Below are 16746 nucleotides of genomic sequence, written 5' to 3'. Positions count from 1 at the left end.
AAGCCGGCTGCAGAGACGGAGCCGAGGCGCGGGCTCTGCAGCCGGCTTCCCCGCTCCGATACCTGGGAGCTTTGCCGCACTCAGGCTCCCCCGGTCTTTCTGTGACCCCAAGGGTCCTGAGACCCCACTGTCCCGCAAGGGTTCCACCCCCGCTTAGCCACTGCAGCGACGTCCCTCAGCGGAGTGGCTTCTAAAAGTTCCGATTTTGTGCTCCGCGGCTCTAGCACTTGCCAGAAGCGGCCCACGGAGGCCCCCTCCCCCGCCGTCTCTCCTCCCAAATATCGCCTCGGATTCACTTCTCCGCACGCCCTACCTTCCAGTAAGTGGTCGCTTCTCTGTTCAGAGAGTTGTTGCTACTCTCCTCTTCGATCTCCTGTTGAGTTCGTAGGTGTTCAGAATGGTTTGATTCCTATTCAGCTGAATTCCTGAGACCAGACGAAATCTAGGTCTCCTACTCCTCCGCCATCTTGCTCTGCCCTCTTTATGCTTCTTAATATATTTGGGCTTGTATTTACTATTTTATTGTTTTCTTTGACTGTATTTCTGTATTTCATTTTTCTCCACTTTGCTTTATTTATTTTTTTGATTGAGGAATTTTTTAAAACTTTTTTTTTATTTGAGCGTAGTTGACACACAATGTTACATTAGTGTCAGGTGTAAAACATAGTGATTCAACATGATGCTGTGCTCACCACAAGCGCAGCCATCTGTCACGATACAACGTTATTACAATATCATTAACTATATTCTCTATTCTGTGCTATTTATTCTTGTAACTTGTTCATTCCATATCTGGAAGCCTGTATCTCCCACTGTCCTTCAATCATTCTGCCCATCCCCCCGCCCCCCTCCCCTCTGGCAACCATCAAGTTTGTTTTCTGTATTTACAGGTTTGGCTCTGCCTTTTGTTTGTTTGCTTATTCATTTTTTTTTTTTTTTTTTAGGTTCTACATATGAGTGAAACATATGGTATTTTTCTCTTTGAGCTGACTTATTTTTTAAAATTTTATTTTATTATGTTATGTTAGTCACCATACATTACATCAGTAGTTTTTCATGTAGTGTTCCATGATTCATCAGTTGTGTATAACACCCAGGGCTCCACGCAGTACTTGCCCTCCTTAGTACCCATCACCAGGCTAACCCATCCCTCCACCCCCTCCCCTCTAGAGCCCTCAGTTTGTCTCTCAGAGTCCATAGTCTCTCATGGTTCGTCTCCCCCTCCGATTCTCCCCCTTCCTTTTTCCCTTCCTTCTCCTAATGTCCTCCATGCTGTTCCTTATGTTCCACAAATAAGTGAAACCATATGATAATTGACTTTCTCTGACTTATTTCACTTAGCATAATCTCCTCCAATCCCATCCATGGTGATGCAAATGTTGGGTATTCATCCTTTCTGATGGCTGACTTATTTTACTTAGCATAATACCCTCTAGGCCCATCCATGTTGTCACAAATCGCAATATCACAATGGCCCATCCTTTTTTATGGCTGTGTAATATTACATCATATATTATTGTATACACCATATATTATATACACACTATATATATATACACACCATATTATATATGCATACATATCACATCTTCTTTATCCATTCATAGATGATTGAGAAATTTTTTTTGTTTTTCTGTTTTGATTTTTTCCTTCTAATAATATAGAAATTATAAATTCTTTTTTTAAAAAATATTTTATTTATTTATTTGTCAGAAAGAAAGAGAGAGAGAGAGCAGGAGTGGAGGAGGGGCAGAGAGAGAGGCAGGCTCCCACTGAGCAGGGAGCCCAATGCAGGACTCGATCCCAGGACCCCAGGATCATGACCCAAGCTGAAGGCAGATGCTTAACTGACTGAGCCACCTAGGTGTCCCAGAAATTATAACTTCTTTTCCTATTTTTGATGATTATCTGAGATATTTACCACTCACACACAGTGAAATCTAGAATTAATATCATAATTCTCTTTCTGAACAACATAAGAGCCTAATAACACTTAAGTTGAAACACTTTCCTACTTACATGGCATTATTATCAAATATTTTAGTTCTCCTTTTTATACAGAAACTAGATATTATTATTACTGTTACTATTTTAAACAGATTTACTTATATTAACCTAACGTTCAACATTTCTTTTCACACTGTATCTTCTTGCTTTTCAGAACAGCCTTCTGGGATAGTTTTCTCTTTATTCTGAGATAGTTTTCCTTCTTTTTATTTAGGTTATATGAATATTTTTTAGAAATGTTTTTCTTTTTTTTAAAGATTATAAAATCTTTATGCTTTAAAATAATTATTTATTCATGAGAGACAGAGAGGCAGAGGCAAAGGGAGAAGCAGGCTCCCTGTGGTGCAGGTAACTCGATGTGGGACTTGATCCCAGGATCCTGGGATCATGATCTGAGCTGAAGGCAGACACTTAACTGAGCCACCCAGGTGCCCTAGAAAAATTTTTAAGTGAATATTGTGATAAATTTTAATATAAAAACCTTTGTTTTATTTACATTTTCAAAAGAAAGTATTGCTACTTACACAAGCCTAAGTTTACAGTTACTTTGTTTTAGTTGGTAAGTGTGGTACTTCCTGCACGTGTGGATTCATTTCTTTCATTAATCATGCCTAACTCCCACCCAGGTTTAAGTTATTTATTTTCCAAAAATAAAATGAAATACTTCTTTTCCACCATTTTCTCTGTTCTTTCTTTCTAGGGCTCTGATTAAGCATGTTACAGCTTCCATTCTGTCCACTATCTCTTTTAACTTCCCATATTTTTAATTTTCTTGCTCTTTGTGCTGTACTCTGGGCAATTATTTCACCTATATCTTCACGAAGTTTCCATTAATTCTCACTTCACTAATTCTCTCTTCAGCTTTATCATATCTGCTGTTTATCATATCCAATGAGGTTTTAAAAAATTGATTTTCAAGAGTTATATTTTTCATTTCTGTTTTATAACTTTTCTATTCTGCCTGGCTATTTTAAAATATTTAGTTGCTTGGGTTTTTTTGTTTTGTTTTGTTTTTGTATTAAAAAATCTTTCAAATGTAGTTGTCATATATTTTATCTGATAACTATAATATAGCTAAAGCTCTAGACTGACTTAGCCCAGGTCGTCCAGAAATCAGAAGTCATATGTGACTGTTTCTTAGGAGTACAGTCCTAGAGGGAGTGAATGAGGGTGAGGGGGAGTGGGGCAGGAAGGAGGAACAGCTTAAGTAAGGATGTGTTACTAGCAAGATGCCACTAATGGTAGCCAATTATTCTATAGGATGAGCAGAGAACTTGCCTCAGGGCAATAGCCTCTCAGGAGGCCATATAAACTGTTTCCCAGGATTATCTATCCAGAAGGAGGTATGAGAAATAATTTGTCCATTGTCTCTTCCACCCATTGGTCAAAGTTTTGCCCAATGGGGCCTTGATTTCGCCACATTTCTGGTTTCTCCATGTGTGGATACTGAGAAGGGTCTTTTACCTTTGCGGCCACAGGGGAACCGGCCGTGGGTCAGGAGGGGAGAAGCACACAGTACAGGCATGAGGTGGGACACTTTCAGGACGCACCTGCATGAGGTTGGTCAGGGCTCACACAGCTGGTCATGAGAGATGTGACAGGAGTGTAAAAGAGGCGAGGTCAAGTGCATCAGCATTGCCACATCAGAGAGTTCTGGTACAGGGTTAAAATCTGGCATGTGCTGTTTCTGCTGATTCTTACTCATGATGGTTTGTTGCCTTGTATATGTGATGATCTCTTATTATGAGCTCTTAGTGGCTTGATTTTAAATATTGGGAATCCTGTGTAACCTAAAGCTCCAGAAAAAAACCCAAAGAACAAAAAAAACATTTATTTGCTTCTTCCAGGAGCCTGAGGGTTGCTATCTACCTGGGACCTCTTTGAACTTCTTCCTAAATTTCCAGGTTAGCATGAGTGTCTAAAGGTAAATGTCTTCATCATTTAGCTGGCCCAAGGCATGCTGACCAGAATACAGTGCTAATATTGGCATTTACTTCAGAAACACCTTGCCTACTGTATTTGCTTACAGGTCACACTCATGTTTTTGATTTTTTTTTTCCTTTTGAGGAGGAGGGTGGGTGCTTGGAGATTTCTTTTACTTTCTGAGAGCCCCGCAACGCACTCAAAAGTATTTTTTTATATAGCACATAGTTGGTGTGCGGTGGGAGAACACTTCTGGGTATCTGACTGTCATACCCTTAGAAGCTATTTCTGTTCTTTTTCAAAACTGGAAAGGATGAGAATTATAGTGGCCAAAGAGGAACTCCAAGAGATGGTAGACTATAGCTTTGATCCCATTCTAGATAGGAACTTATAAGGCTTTGTTTGTGTTCTCATATTTTCTACTGGGAATATGCTGGACCATTTTCCCTGCTTTCTTGTGGGTGGGTGGGGGAGCAAGTTCAGGCTGGCCTGGGGGAGAAAAGGACCAAACCCAATTGTCGAAAGACGCTGCAAACTGTGGCCTAGAGCCTGTTGGGACGTTAACCATGCTTGACAACTCTTCTCTGCAGGCTTGGTTCAGGAGCAGGTGTGTTTTTAAGACAGCAATGACCACAGGTGTGAGTGACATGGGCAGACAAGTGTGAGATCTGAAAAACACGGGCTGCAGTGGCATGACCAGCTGTGTTAGGAGTTCATCTGGCCACTGAACTCCAGGGGGCTGGACTCTTCCAGCTGGAAACCGAGTGGATGGGCACAGAGGGAGAGCACAGGTCCTGCCTAGGTGAAATGAGGAAGCTATGAGACTGAGGGGGAAAAGCGGGACCTCCTAACACTCCAAATACTCAAGGGGATGCTAAAAGGAAATTAAGGTATGGCGGCTTGGCTGGGAACAAAAGTGAAATACAAAGATCTGGACAAGAAATTGATTGTGTGCGAATAATCGAAGAATGCAAAGAAAACAGGATGAAGCAGAAATGCTGGAGCTGTAAAGAGACTGAAGTATCCTCGAGTCCAGCACTTTCAACCCAGGACCCTACCTTTAGTGGCAGGAGAAGCTTTTGTGCAGCAGGAGGGCGTGCCTGCCTTTATGTAGCAGTGAATGAGTAACCAGAAAGATGCTTCGTTTTTAGATATATTTCAGTTCTCTTATTGACCAAGAAGAAAGCTCTAGGTTGTTGTTATTGTGTCTTTAACACCTCTTTGACAGGTGCTGTTTTCAACTTTTTAACAGAAAGAACATTTGGCAGGCAAAAGTACCCAGCCAGAACTTAATGACATTGTTTCATTTTCTTTCTTTTTTAAAGATTTTATTTATTTTTTATTTGACAGAAAGAGAGAATGAGAGATAGCACGAGAGGGAAGAGGGTCAGAGGGAGAAGCAGACTCCCTGCTGAGCAGGGAGCCCAGTGTGGGCCTCGATCCTGGGACTCCAGGATCATGACCTGAGCCGAAGGCAGTCGCTTAGCCAACTGAGCCACCCAGGCGCCCGACATTGTTTCATTTTCAATGAATATATTTATTTAGTTTTTGGTTACTTTTTAGTGATGCACCAGTGTTCACCTTAAAAATAAAACCGTCTGTTATTTTACCAGCAAATATGGGTTTATTTGGGAATGGCAGAGAGTTGGAATGAGGGACATACAATCTGTGGCAAAACCATAGGCCCGTCCAACAAACCAAGGAGGGGGACATTATTTTATGGAGAAGAAGGAGGGCACTGGAAAGGGTTGTTTTGAGTGAAGCTACACTGGCGAAAAGTAAGAGTTCAGGAGCAGTAAATTTGTTGTGGAAGATTCAGTGTAGATCTTTTCCTGTTGGGCTCTATAACTGATCCTTCTTTCCCTTTGAAGATTCTTTTGTTGGGGTCTGTAATTGACAATTCTTCCTATAAGTGACAGTGAGTGGCCTGGGATTCCCCCTTTTAGCATCTGGACTCCCACTTCAGTGAGGTTTCCACCTTTATTAATTTTCACACCAGTCATATAAGGTTTGCTTTTACAATAAGTTTAATTAAGTTTAAAAAAAAAAGTGAGTCAATTTAAGGAAAATTATTAAGTAAAAATAATATGGATGATAATTCTACATAGTGCAATTATGAAGGTAGTATAAGGAAGACCAAGGATTAGGAACAGTAATCTCCTACAATTCTCTTGATTTTATGGTTCATGCACAGGAGAAATAAAGAAAGAGGAAATTACCTTTCCCAAAGTCACACATCACATTAGTATCAGAACAGGGACTACAACCCACATCTACCAACCCAGGCTGTGTCATTCAACTTCAGCAACAGTGAATAAGACAGTGCTTGCCCCTCACGCAGGAGGCAGAGCCAAGAGCTGAAGTGCCCTGAGCCAAGTGCCAGTAAAAGAGGCTAGCATGATATTGAGATTTTAAGCAATGGCTTTTTGGTTTCTGCTGCCAGTTCATTTCTCTCCTGCTCTTCTCCTGCTCTACTCAGTCACACTGGCCCTTCCTCCTGTGCTCATTTCCTTAAGAAAGAAACATGACTGTTCTTAGTTTCCAAATGCTAGTGCTCTTAGGAAAAATGGATAGGCCAAAATGTTAGATGGTTTGAGGAAAAAGATTCTCTTTCCCTCTTCCTGACTCCCGACTAGAAAGGATTCTCTTGATTTTGGAAGTGTTGAAAAATGGAGGGAAAAAGCTACATGATCACAGACTGATAGGGTCTGAGAAGGGAGTTTCTGGACTCTGACTCCCAGGCAGAAGAAACCCTCAAGACTTCAGATTCCAGGTGGGTTTGTGGGATCTGAGAGCAGAGGGTCCCCACTCTGGCACAGCTACAGGGAAGTAGTAAGACCCCAGAGGTGAAAGGGCTGCTTGATTTACCTAGAGAGGTGAGGATGAGAAGGGTATCCAAGAGACTCTAGAGCCCCAACATGATGTGGAATTAAAGGGGGGACTTGCTGATGAAGGAGACTGTGCAGTTGGGAATGGGGAGCAGCTTGGCAGTGACTGGCAGGGAGAGATTACTGAGGACCAGAGGAGATGAGGAGGATTTCAATGGATGGTTGAATTGGAAGAGAAAAAAGTTACACTGCATGGATGATGTGATGGGTTGAAATTCACATCTGATTTTAAAAGCAGGAAAAGGGGGCGCCTGCTTGGCTCAGTCAGTTAAGCATCTGCCTTCAGCTGAGGTCATGATACCAGGGTCCTGAGATCGAGTCCTGCATAGGGCTCCCTGCTCAACGGGAAGCCTGCTTCCCCCTCTCCCTCTACTGCTCGCTCGCTCTCTCTGTCAAATAAATAAAGTCTCAAAAAATAAAAGCAGGAAAAGTTGTGTGTGTGTGCTCAGAGTAGAGAGCAATAGTTGCTAAATCTGTGATTTGGGTGGACTCTTAGAGGAGAAATGGATTCTAAAACAAAGGTTGGAGAAAGAATAGACATGTAATCAACGAGGGCTTTTTTCTTTTTTTCTCCTTAGAGAAGTTCAAACAAAATGCAGTGGGAGCTCAAAGCAAGGAGTGATTGATTGCCACTGGAGAGATGAGGGCACTTTCTCAGGGAATGGGACAGGTTGCCTCGACTTAGGTGAGTAGAGAAACTTTCTGACTTAGTTTAGCGTCTGTGGACAAGATGCGGCGAGTCTGGGAGGTACAAATGAATCTGAGGCTTGATGCTTCCTATCTTTCTCATTCTGTGGTCTCTGCAGAGAAAGGATGATTTTTTTGGACATTGATCTGGGGATAGATTATAAAGTCATGAGGTATAGAGACTTCAGATTTCAGCAAGCTGGGGCTAAATCAATGGGAACAATAACCCTGCCTCATGTGATTGTTGGGAGAAAAAAAATTACATAATAATAAACCTAAATCCTGGAGACTAGTGCCTGGCACAGAGCCACGCCCCAGTAGCAATCCGGTTTTCTTCCCTTTGGTCCCTGTGAGGAGAGGCTTTTTCTCACCTCTGTACCCCTCACTGTGTCAACCCACTGCCGTGTCCGCAGAGGGGGCAATGCAGAATCTCTTGCTTTGACTTGCTCCAATTTGAAGAATGTGTCACTCAAACACAGGCAAGGAAAATCAGCATCGAGCTGTCCCTTGGATGTTAGAACAGATCAGAGCAAGTTTTCTATGAAGCAGTGCAGTTTTTCTTTCTTTGGCTGTCAGTCAGCACAAAGGTAATCCCAGGAATCAAGGCACTGAAAAGTGAATTTCTGGCTGGACTGATCACAGCAGCCCTGACATCATACAGCTACTGCTTTCCATAATCAATGCCAGAGCTTAGTGTATTCACCTTATGTTCCCTCGTGAAATTCCAGGCGCCGTACCTGACTGTAACATTTCCCCTAATTGATGCATGTTTGCTCTGGGAATTACATCCTGTTTGATTAATTTGGGGTTTGATTTCCCCCCTCCCGGTGCTATGATTTTCACGGACAGTGCTGTTCTTTTGATGCTTTGCATGTGGTGGAAGGAGATGGATCCATGAGCACGGAGCTGGGTCCTAACGCTAGCCTCCTCACTTCGGGGAAACTTTTCTGTAGGAAAAGACCTGGAGGTGAATGTCCCTGGTGGGACATTTTCACTTCGTGTTGGGAAGGGAAAGAGAGTTAACATAGAGCATCAGACAGTGAGTTAGATAATTTATGTCCAGGATTAATAGCCACTATGTGTTCTATTTGTAAAACAAGGAAAGGAAGGCTCAGGGAAATAAAAACAAACCCCCGCAGAGAGTGGAGCTTTTGTTTGAGGTCTCGGATTCTTTTCTCTCCACGAACTTCAAAAAAAAAAAAAAAAATAGACGAGAATAATTTTGCAAACACTTAGAGTTTTCTTTTTTTAAAAGAAAAGTAATTGTTACCACTCTTAGCTCTTTGATGTGTTTTCTTACTGTCTTTTCTCCATTTGCATATTTTTGGATACAGTTTCGTAATTGTACAGATTGAAACCTTATACTGCAAGTCCTTAAATATTTACTTAGAACTAGCTTTGCTGGAGTTCTCAGAATTAAAAGTTTTGCCTTATTTATTGAATGCAAGGCGATTAGTTAAGGAAACTCTGTTCCTGGAAACTCTGCCTCCGGAGTTCTAGCAGAGCCTGGAGGGCATTGGTAAGTAAGTACTGACTCCAGGATAGAGAATGATGCCCAGACAGCGGGATGGTCCGGTCATGTGTCTTTCTGTCAGGGATTCCCAAACACGGACTCTTTTTCACACTCCACTTTCCTGGATTTCTTCAGTAACAATATCTTGGGCTGCTCTTCTAGTTTGCATGTTTGTGTCTCAGCAAGAACAATCTTGCAGCAGGCGCCTTTCCCTGCAAGGTAGCAGAAACCCTGTGACTCTGGGCAAACGACCTAACCTGGCTTTTGCGTCGCTTTCCCCAGGTATAAACAAAGGGGATAATAACACTTACGAGACTGGCAGGAGGAGTCAGTAAGATAGTGCGGGTGTTGTGCATACAATATCTGCATGTGCTACTGAGAGAACCTTTGGGATTCACTCCTGGTTCCCTAGCAGTGCAGGGAATCCCAGGTACAAAGACTCCCAGAGATTCAGGGGATGAAGAGAGAATGGGTATCTTTTCCCACCCAACAACTGTTTTCATGTTGAAGGTGGGGTGACAGAGGGCTAGAGTGGAGCCTGAGAAAGTGAATAGGGGGACCAGACCCTCCAGATCCAGCACCGACAGCACCCAGGGATGGCTCAGTGCACGACCGGCCAGGACTGGCACTGCTGAGGCCAAGAATTCAGGGCGAGACCGGCCGACGATCCTGTCCGCTCCCACTGCTGAGTGAGGGCCCTGGGAGCCAGGGCCGGAGATGGGGCTGTGAGTGGGAAGCCGAGAAGGGCTGCGGGGTGACAGCACACCCGAAGGGCTGGTCCTGAGAATTGGCAGGGAATTGCACGATGCCCACACCACTCCAGGGGCCGCCCAGACCAGCTCTGGCAGGGGAGGAAGACTTGGGCATTTACCTTGTCTGACTTTGGCATTTTCTGCCGAAGACCAGTACTTCAGAAAGGGTCCCGATGGTGCTTGGCCACCCAGCTGCCCCAGTTCTTCTCCCTGCTGTGGTACTCACCAGGCTGTCAGGCCTCCCTGGTCAGGGTCAGACTGCTTCTAGCGTAAGAAAGAAACTCCTCCGACTTGCTCAAGGGCTTAGAAAAAGGAGAAACAACCATGCTTGAGATTCTTTGGGACATTCAGGCTAATGCTTGGTCAGGGATAAGGGGTTCTGAGCTTGACGATAATACTCCTCTATACCCAAACCTGAAGATCAGCAGGGGCCCCTGGAAACCGAGCATCGAGAGCGCTGTAACTCCGCCCTGAATACGGACTGGAGCTTAAGGGGGGAGGGAGGGGCAGAGGAGGAAGGACCAGGGACCCTGTCCACAGGGTGCTCACACTGTGATTTGTGAAGCCAACAGTAGGGTTACCTGGTTTGCCTAGAATAGTCCCAATTTGTGTGTCTTATTCCTGTATACCTATCAATAGTGTCCAGTTTCACTCAAAGTTTTCTCAACTTGAAAAATAAGTTAATGGTCACCCTGCTAATATTAGAAAGAAGGTATTACAAATAATTATTCTGAAGGAGGATAAGAACACAAATGCTCCAAGAGCTTGGGCAAAGAAGTCAGGCTTCTATTTTGGGAACCTCAGGCTGCCTGGAGGAGGACTTGCAGCATCCTATCGTGGGGTCAGGGATCAGGGGGATGGGCAGGGTTTGTGTGGTATTTAACCAAAACAAGGACTTGACCTTGTCTGATATGAGTATCACTGGTGACAGACACTTATGATGAAGGTCTGCCCCGTTAGACCTTCCTACTGTACCCTGGCTTCCTATTGTACCTCGGTGCCTGACTGATTCCATTGGCTGGTATAACAGGCTGGCATGTGCTGTCTTTCAGACACTCAGTGTAACGCTCTGTCCTTCATGTCTTAAACCAGTTAGCCAGAGCATTGCAGTATGGGATTGGGGTGGAAGGTGGTGATGAGAGATGGGGGGTGGGGTGTGTGTACAGCCATCGCTCCTGCTGAGCTGAGCCATCAGATCCGCTCATAGCTCATGTGATCTGGGCCATTTGTTTGTCTGGACATCAGAGATAGTCAGGGCTCTCGTTTATTAAGATAAGAGGAGAAAGCAAAGTAAGCATTGTTTCACTTAATGCAAATCGAAAGTGCCCAGGGGGAAAGTAAATTCCATTCTATGGAATGAGAAAGGTCACGTTATGTTCTCTGAGAAGGAGGGGAAAGAGGGGAAGCAGTAAGTCACATCTCTGTGAGGCAGGTCTGAGGAAGCAGAGAGGGATAATGGATAATGTTGTTTTCCCTAATGCCTTTTTATCCAGTCAACTGGTCTATCAGTCAGTCCATCAGCGAGCGCATACTGAGGACCTACCGTGGGCCAGCTCTTGGAATGGGTATAGAAGATATCCACGCCTCAGTCCCTTTCATCAATAGGCTCATTGTCCAGCTGGGAAGATGAGTAGACTCTGCCAGCGCTGTCTTCCCCAGCCGCTATTAACTATAGGCTCAGCCATGCTCAGTTTCTGATCCAGTCCCCACTGGGCAGGCAATATGGGGAAATGCTCAGTCCCTCCAGCACTCAGGGAAAGGAATTAGTTGTGCTGCCAACAGCCTGAGATCCAGGGTGCTTGGGGATTACCCCCCGACCACAATTTTCCCTTTAATTAAAGACTACTTCCAGCCTCTCCTCCGAGCCCCACTTAGCATCAGCTTCCATTTCAGCCTGACCCTGTCTGCAGAGGCAGTATGACTCAGAGGACAGTATGTGGGCTCACCTTCTCTTGAATTTCTTCACTATTTTTCAATCCATTCTTTAGCAAGAATGATCTCCCTTCATATACATGGGTATCTATTTCACTTGTGTCTTCTTCTCCATCCTGAAGTTTTACAGATAGATTTTTTTTCTCACTTCCTCTGTGAACCAGAGGAGTCAGACATGTTGATTAAAATTTGATATTATCCTTGCTTCTCTGTAGAGTAAGATGATTGCCTGCCATACCCAATTTGTTAAGTTCTGCAACTTTTCTTGATTAACTTTTCCGGTTTATATCATGACAACACATCACATTCTCATGATTAAAGAAAATTCATTTTGATTATTTTAGGGAAGATTTCACCTAACTCTACGAATATATTGCATTTTTTCAATAAATTAGGAATTGGGGGACTGGATGGACTGCAATATGACTGAAATGATTTTGGCCCCACTAGGATGTTTGAGACAAAAATCTTGGATCCCTGTCCCTCATTCAAACTGCAGACTATAAGTGGAGGTTTGAACATTGCCTCTGTAGTAACCATAACTTCTGAATTCCCAATCAGGACATAGAGTCTGAAAGAAGAGACATTGTTTGTTCTGCTTTTTATAGTTATTTTTATTTAAAATAAAAATCATACTTCATTAAACATATTTCTTTAAGAATAATAATTCATCGTTATATGAAATCAAAACCTTCCTGGAAAATTCTTTTTTCAGAGTCACCCCTGGAGGTGCATCACTACTCTCTCTCTGCACACTTCTTATTCCCTCCCTGGAATGGCAGTGATGGCGTTCCTTAGGGCTTTTTCTTTTTTTAAAAATTTATTTATTTATTAGAGAGAGAGAACGTGATGGGGGTAGGTGCAGAGGCAGAGAGAGAGAATCCACAAGCAGACTCCCAATAAGCACAGAGCCAATGTGGGGCTTGGTGTGGGGCTCAGTGTGGGGCTCCATCTCATGCCCCTGAGATCGTGAATTAAGCCGAATCCAAGAGTTGGCTGCTCCACCAACTGAACCACCCTGGTGCCCATTTTGGGGCTTTTTTTTTTTTTTTTAAAGGTTCTCTTCTATCCTCTGTCCTCTTCTATACTCACTCTTGGGCTAAGCAATCTTATTACACATGTGGCTTCAATTATCATCTATTTAATGATGTGTGAGCCATTTATCTTTTTAAAAAATTATGATTGCCCTGCATCCAAACACCTTCCCATTGGAGGAAAAATTCCATAGTCTAAGTCTTGATAGGGTGGGACGTTATGTGGGATAGGGTGGGATGTTACGCTTCTATAGTAGAAGCTGGGTGGAAGCAAATAGAGCTCTCCACAGTTCAACTCCAAGGGGTTCCCATTCCCTTTGTAAAATCACTGAGTAGTTATGCACTGCATAATTCTAGTGAACACTAGTTACACTGTGGTCTGTGAACAGCTGAGTTCTGTAAAGCTCCAGGACATGCCATTTGCTAAAGACTGAACATGTCCCTCCAAATTTCATATGTTGAGATTTAATCTCCATTGTTACGATACTTGGATGTTGGCCTTTGGGGGGTGATTAGGTCATGAGAATGGAGCCCTCACGAATGGGATTAGTGCCTTTATAAAAGAGACTCCAGACAGCTCTCTTCTACCCTATAAAATACAACAAGAATATAGTCATCTATGAACCAGGAAGTGGGCCCTCAGTAGACACCAAATCTGCTGGTACCTGAATTTTAGACTTCCCAGACTCCAGAATTGGGAGGAAAAAAAAAAAATTTCTGTTGTTTATAAGCCAACTATTCTATATTATTTTTGTTACAGCCACCCAGACAAACTAAAGTACTACCAACATAAAACATGAATGTGTACTCTAGATTTGAGAAATTCTATAGTCCTGAGCAGAAACTCCACCCAACTGCTTCCTGGCAACTCGGGTATGGATGTGTGACTTAAAATTGGCTAACAGTGTGCTCTCACCTAATACTTCCAATCTCAGCAAAGTGATGCAAAGATGCAAGGTAGTGGAGAAGGCAGTGGTGGTATGGCATGGCCACCACGCCCAGGATCTAGTAGCAGCAACAGGGTCTAGTGGCAGTGTTGTCTAGCAGGAATGGTGACTGGCAGCTAGACCAGTGGTGGTATCTTGACAAGTCTGATGCTGAAGTAGCTTGGCTGTGCTTTCTGCAGCTGGGCTTCTTTACTTCCTGCCCATGGAGCAAGACCAGTTTTGTAGCCTTTCTGTTGATTCTGTGGCCTCCCTGGTTTATCATTCAGTGAATTGCTTTATGTCTAAATTAGATAGACTTGGTTTGCAGTTGAGAGCCTTGTTATAGAAACTGGTAACAGAAAGAGGCATATGTGGGTGTATTTGTTTTCTGTTGATGCACAACAAATTCCTACAAACTTAAGAGCTTCAAATAACACATATTTATTATCTCATGGTTTCTGTAGGTTGAAAGTCTGAGCAATTTTGTAATGGAATTGGGTTCTTTGCTCCAGGGTCTCATTAGGCTATAATCCAGGTGTTGGCCAGGGCTGAGGTCTCATCAGAGGCTCAACTGGAGAAGAATCTGCTTCCAAACTCATATTCAGGTTGTTGGACAGAATTGACTTTGTTGCAGCTATAGAACTCTTGCAAGATTCCTTCTTCAAGACCAGTGGGGGGAAAGGATTGGGGAAGGGAGATGGGGGAAGGGAGATTGGGGAGGGAGGACAGGAGAGAGGGAGATAAAGTGAGTTACTGCCAAGTTGTATGCATATATATGTATATATGTATATTATACATAGTATACTTAACAGTATAATTATGAAGTGACAGTCCATCATCTTTCCTATATAAGGTAGACATTATGGGAGTGGCATCTCATCATCTTTGCCATGGTCTTTTGGTTAGAAGTAAGTCACAACTCTTGCCCACTCTCAAGGTTACACAAAGATGTGAACATCAAGTGGTCATCGGGGCATCATCTTAGGATCTGTAACAATAGAGAAGATGCTTTCGGCTCTCGGGCTTGTCTAGGATTAAGACACTGAAAACTTGTTAGTATTCAAGGATGGAAAACCTGGAGGATCACCTCACGTGGAGGCAAAGCAGTTATCACCTGTAGTCATTTGCAATGATGTGGCCACTGAAGGTAAGGCTTTGAAGACCATCTTGCCACTTGCCACATCTTGCCATAATACAGTGGTGTAATGGAATGGAATGACCACTTCTGAAAGCACTGCATTGCTAATGAAAGAGAATGACATGTTAAATTCAAAATTTTTGGTCCCTATTTTTTTTTAAAGCATACTCATACAGTGTTTACCTGGGAACTTATGACTGTGCTTTAAAAAATTATCTTGAAGAGTCACAGGGCAGAAAACTATATTCAAGATGGCTCTGTGAATTGAATATGGATCAGCTGTTATGTCACAGTTAAGGCACTGATCAGTAAAGATTGATGCTCTGAGTGTTAGAAGGGGATATGTGGGAGGATTCAGAAAACTTGGAATTGCCCTTACTATCTACCAGCTGCTGTCCTCCCCTGGCTCATCAAGCCCTTTCCTTCTTGTCCTAGGAGGCCATTTCTGCTCTACTTTCAGATATTGAAAGAGGAAAACTGTCCTTCTGTGCCACCACTCTTTATTATAGGCCATGTAACTAGAGTTAAATCTTAACATAGCTCCAGGGAACAATTACAAATCAAACCTGGGAGATTTACTCCCCCCCAACACACACACACGTCCAAGGTATCTTCTCATAAAAAATCCAGTCTTATTTTTCTTGCTTCCTCTGACTTATTAGGGTTTTAAAAAATCACTGCTTGATAGTGGTGAGAGTGGGAGTGAACAGGCTTCCTCATATACAGGGAAAGGGTGTTTAAATTTGCATAAACCTTCTGGATAATTTGGTAAAATGCATCAAACAATTTTAAAATGTTTATACTCTTTGAATTAGTAATTCCATTTCTAAAAATAAATCCTAAGGACATAATAATGCAAATGTGTAGAGATTTAGCTACAATAATGTTCATCATACTATTAAAATAGCAGAAAATTGGATAAACCTAAATTTCCAACAGATAGACATTAGTTGAATAAATTTTGGTATATCTATGCAATTGAAATTCTTTACGGCTATTAAAATATTATAATATAGAAGAATATTTACTGTGATGGAAAGACTATTATATTTTTAAGATAATTCAACAGGTTATAGATAGCATGTACTGTATGATTTCTTATATTTGAGTGTGTGTGCGTGTGCGCGTGCATGAGAGAGAGAGAAAGCTTGAACATATTCACACCAAAATGTTCACAGTAGTTATTTTCAAAAGAGGAATTATGAGGGATTTTTATTTTCTGTTTTTTTCTGTATGTTTATTTCCAAATATTCTCAAGGAATTTGAACCACTTTTGTGTAAGAAATAAAAATAATCATAGTTGCCCAAATTCTCATTCTGTCAGATGGATGATCAACCTGTTCTTCCTCTGATATTGTGTAGGGTGGGAGGAGAGCCTCTCTGACACTCATTTCATCCAAGAGGCTTCCTTTACAAATGAGGAAAGAGAGGTCCACAGAGGGACTCTCAGAACATGTGGAAGAAAAGCATCCCAGAACTTCTAAAATACAAAAGGCCCAACAGAGATAATTTCAGCTTGCGGTGTCAGGGGAGTTGCCTCAGGAACTGTGTGGGTGGGTGCAGTTGGGGGTGGGCTGGGGGAGGTGGAGTCTGGCCCACTTTGATTCCCTAAGGTGAGTTCCTTCGAAAGCAGTTCCATTTTGTATTAGTCAGCGTTCTCCAGAGAAACCAAATCAGTAGGATATATATACATATAAGAGAGGTTTATTATAAGGAACTGACTTACACAATTATGGAGGCTGTGGAGGCCAGACCTAGGAGAACTGATGATATGGTTCCAGTCTGAGTCCGAAGTGCCAGAAGCAGGACGGTTGATGACGTCACGTTTCAGTGCACGTCTGAAGGCCTAAGAACCAGCAGAGCCAATGGTATAAGTTCCAGTCTGAGTCTGAGGCCAAAGGTGGGAGAAGACCAAGGCCCCAAAGCCAGGTGTGCAGAAAGAATTC

The 16746-nt window shown here is 42.8% G+C and overlaps 1 long non-coding RNA gene across 1 annotated transcript in view; it reads left to right on the top strand.

The window, feature by feature from the left end:
* LOC141370892 (uncharacterized) overlaps window positions 1-16746 on the top strand; it is a 35500-nt gene that overhangs the window by 15166 nt on the left and 3588 nt on the right. The window contains exon 2 of the long non-coding RNA XR_012375372.1: window positions 7397-7503. This is a non-coding gene — a long non-coding RNA (uncharacterized lncRNA). The remainder of the gene's footprint in view (window positions 1-7396; window positions 7504-16746) is intronic.

Source organism: Callorhinus ursinus, unplaced genomic scaffold, assembly GCF_003265705.2.
Source record: "Callorhinus ursinus isolate GAN/ISIS: 27379988/994484 unplaced genomic scaffold, GSC_fseal_2.0 scaffold49, whole genome shotgun sequence".
Classification (NCBI taxonomy): Eukaryota; Metazoa; Chordata; class Mammalia; order Carnivora; family Otariidae; genus Callorhinus; species Callorhinus ursinus.
This window is presented reverse-complemented; position numbering and strand designations above follow the sequence as displayed.